This window comes from Cebus imitator, unplaced genomic scaffold, assembly GCF_001604975.1.
Source record: "Cebus imitator isolate Cc_AM_T3 unplaced genomic scaffold, Cebus_imitator-1.0 Scaffold243, whole genome shotgun sequence".
Lineage (NCBI taxonomy): Eukaryota > Metazoa > Chordata > Mammalia > Primates > Cebidae > Cebus > Cebus imitator.
Genome location: NW_016107558.1, coordinates 715,527 through 719,505, shown reverse-complemented (window position 1 = coordinate 719,505; position 3,979 = coordinate 715,527). Strand labels below are relative to the sequence as shown.

The window sequence follows — 3,979 nt, the reverse complement described above, 5'->3', positions numbered from 1 at the left end:
TGACTTAATGGTTCTTTGTCTAATCTTATGCTGTTGGTGTTCTTTAGGATTCTGTTATTAGTCTATTTGTCATTCCATCCTCGTTCTGGGTTATTTCATTCTCTTCCAAGCTCAGTGATCAGTTTTACAGTGAGTATTGCAGCATCCATTTTGCTAGCCCATATCACCTTTCTGATCTCTAAACCTCACAAGCAACTGCTTCCCGAACATTGCTATTCATATCTCTCTAACTTTAACATAGCAAAAATTGAACTTGTCATTCACCTCACATCACAAGCCTGTTTCACTTACTGTCTTCCTTACTTCAGGGACTGAAACCACCATTCACTCAACCGATGAAATCCAAAACTTGCAATTCATCCTCAACTTCTTATTCTCTTTTATCTACTCTTCTGACATCCAATTAATTGTAAATTCCTGTCAATTCTATCACCTGTGTAGAGCCTCAATCTGGCCACTTCTTTCTATCATCCTCACTGCCACTGCCTTAATTTAGGCACCCTCACCTCCAAACAAGATTACAATAGGAATAACAGTGATGATGGTAAACACTGTGCCCTAAGAGCTTCACATATATTAACTTATTCAATCCCATAAGTTAGGTACTATGATTGCCATGTCTATTTTATAGACAGGATGCCTGACAGGGAGGTTACCCGAGATTAGTATCAGTATGCAGTAGAGTCAACATTTCAATCCAAATTATCTGGCTCAAGAGTCCATACTCTTAATCATTATGACCTAGTGCTTCTCACCCTGATACATGCACTTCCTACACAGCAGCCATAGGGACTTTTCTAAATTTCATATATCAACATGTTTCTTTCCCTACTTACAATATTCCAGCAGTAGCCCACTGCCCTCTGGAGAATATACACTCCTCAAGAGGGATAGCAAGGCTTTTCCGGCTCTAGACTGCATTTATGAAATGTCTCCATCACTATCCATGAGACGGGAGTCAGCTAACTTTTTCTTCACAGAGTTAAGCAGTAAACATGTTTGGCTTTGCAGACCACAGGGTCTCTGTGGTAATTATTCAAGTCTGCCTCTGTAGTGCAAGAGCAGCCATAGACAATATGTAAAGGAATGGGTATGGCTGTGTTCCACAAACCTGAATTTACAAAGACAAGTGTTGGGCTGGATTTGGCCCCCCAATCCCTGCACTAGACTGTAAGTTCTGTGAAAATGTGGAGGTTTTGTCCATCGTACGCATCACTGCATGCCCAACACTTATACTGGCACATAATTCCTCAATCAGTACTCACAAAATAAATGAATGAATGCTAAAATTTCTGCTTTGGTGGCAAGACAGAGCCTGAGAAGAAAAGGGAAGATAAAAAATGGAAAATATAAAATGGGAGAGCCAGGCTTAGATCAGAAAGATCCTTACAGGCAATACCTTATGAATTCACCAAGAACATAGCTCTATATTCCCTACACGGCACTGTACTTTTCATAATGCTATATAATAGCACCAGAAAAATTGAATTTGCTTACTTCTTAAAGGCTGCATGTCATTAAATCTGAAGGCAAAACCAAATACAAGAATTATCTGTCTAACCCCAAGTCAACTAAGAATATATTCACATCAAATCTTAATATTATATGATTCAAACAATGGTTATAAAGTGGTGTAATAGTTAACTTCCCTGAGGAGAAAAACTACATACTCCTCCTTTCTGAGAGTGAATGAGAATCAGTAGATGCCTCTGTGACTCACTGGTACTACGGTACCTTTGTAAACACCAGCTGATCCACTCTACAGCCCAAACCAATGAATCACTGTTGAATAGAAATGGAAAAGAGGATGAGTAGATAATTTTCCAAGATCAATATGTTCATAAAGATGGAAATGGACTGAATAATATAGTCACTTATCACCAGATGGCAATATGGATTACCAGAAATAAAGTCAGGCTAGTCACTATCCACCTTACAACTTACAAAGTTCCCCTTCTTATCCCCAAATCCTACTTATATGTAATATTTTTGCAAGATGGTCATGCCTTGGTAGAGATCCACAGGGATTTAGAAAAAATGGTCTTTAGAGCAAATGACACGAACATAGGTTTGTTTGGATTTGAAATCACAGGCGAAGCCTAGAAAACTAGTCTTTTAAACATGAGCTCATGTAGTCACATGATCTCTTGAGAAAAGACAACTTAGCTTTAGGAAAGGGTCACTGCTTAAACAACATGCGCACTATTTGGTTATCATTCTTCATAAGCCACAGAATTTAAAGGCCTAACAAGCCAAACTTCATTCTGTGATTTTAACTCTCTTGATCAAAAACACCTTTCATCAGAAAAATCATATCAGCATCCTTTCTCTGGCTGCACTTACCTAAAAGGAGCAGAAGGAATGGGCACAGAAAGCACAGAAGGAGGTGGTAAAAATAAACAAGCTCCAGAAATTCAAAGGGAACAAGGCATGCTAGTAGGCTGCGGCTCCCCAGACTCTCACCAATACGTGGCAGGATGTGGGTGGGAATGTGGGGTGCACCAGCCTCAGTATCCATCTTTCTCTCTGCTTAGTTACAGCTGGATGGACTAGACATTTCCTGCTGACCGAAGACCTCCACGTCTTGCTCCTTTTAGAGCACTGAGCAATGACTGCATTGGGAGTTGTGGCCCTGCTGGGCATGATCAAGGAATTTGTCATGCTTAATCAGGGCTTAAAACGGGTAAGCTCAAGATTAAACAGAGACCTTACCAGTCCTTGAATATATAGGATGTCATCCATACAGAAAAGGGCCCATTTCCAAGTATATTTTAATATCCCTAAACTAGAAATAAATTGAAGGCCACTTTCCAATGACAATGCCTCTGTTAGCAACTAGGGCAGAACTGAAAATGGAGAAAGTATGCTTTCAGGTAACTTTATGGAAATATTCTACATAAGTTCTGGGTGTGGCTTAAAGTATGACATTCTGGTAAGAATTATCTGCTCAAAGAAATAGACTGGCTTAGAGGAATTCCTATTCTTATTTATTTATTTATTTATTTATTTTTTAAAGTATCAAACCATGATATAAACCAAAGGGTAACAAAATAGAGGAAATAGTATAGTTGACATCATAATGTTCCACTAAAAGAAATCTAGGTCAGCAACTCTACTACTGTATATTAAACATAAGCAGGGCAACCACGTTGAATACTATACAGTAAACCAATTTGTCCCAATCTTACTTTATGGATTGAAACACGGACTTGACAATGGAGTACTGCCTATTATACAATAGCTAATAGTTATATCTTTTATTTTTCTCTCAAGACTTCCAATATACTAAGGCAACTGCTGTTACAAGTGTGTAAGTCAGTGATGCAGTTTTAGCCACCTATTACAAAGATTTTATCAGTTTCTAAGGGGGCATTTTGAGCCAATTAAATGCCACCCACCTTTAATCAAAATATAAAATACAGTATATAATAAGACCTATCCTGTACTATAGTGAAGAATATTGAAATAAATAGGTATTTTCCTAGGCTACACGGACCTATGATTATACAACTGCACTCTGGCCTGGGCACCAGAGCATGACCCTGTTTCAAAAACAAAGGTATCTTCCTAAAAAGTTGTCTATATCACATTTTTGAACACCTAATCATCTGAATAAAAGGAATATTACATTATATGAGTCTCCCAATAAATCTCACAATTGTGCAACTTGTTAACGAATCTTTGGATTTTTCTGCACGCCATTTGGAATTCTTAAAAGAAGTCCCCATCTGCACTGACACAGTATTTTTCTAAAGATCTCTGTGAATCCTGAACAATAATTATCAATCACAGAATACCTAGACAAGGTAAGTTTTAAGTCTTACACTCTTTTCCCCCAGTTTTAATGCAATTTCTTCCACATTACTAGGATAATTTTGTGATTTTCCTGACTTAATGGGAAAACTAAATGTACCAAAAGTACTACACGCTCAGTAGAAAAATATCAACTATTTTTTTTTTCTTTTTTTCTTTTTTTTTT

General features: G+C 37.7%; 1 protein-coding gene across 5 annotated transcripts in view; it reads right to left on the bottom strand.

Moving 5' to 3' along the window:
- The window catches only part of GALNT7 (polypeptide N-acetylgalactosaminyltransferase 7), a 160,806-nt gene that overhangs the window by 78,451 nt on the left and 78,376 nt on the right, over positions 1–3,979 (bottom strand). The window contains exon 1 of one of the 5 annotated variants that reach the window (XM_017498520.2): positions 1,266–1,326. The exons of the other annotated variants lie outside the window; for them this stretch is intronic. The gene's annotated coding sequence lies outside the window, so the exon portion shown is untranslated. Of the gene's footprint in view, positions 1–1,265; positions 1,327–3,979 lie in introns of those variants that run through there. 5 annotated transcript variants of the gene reach the window in all.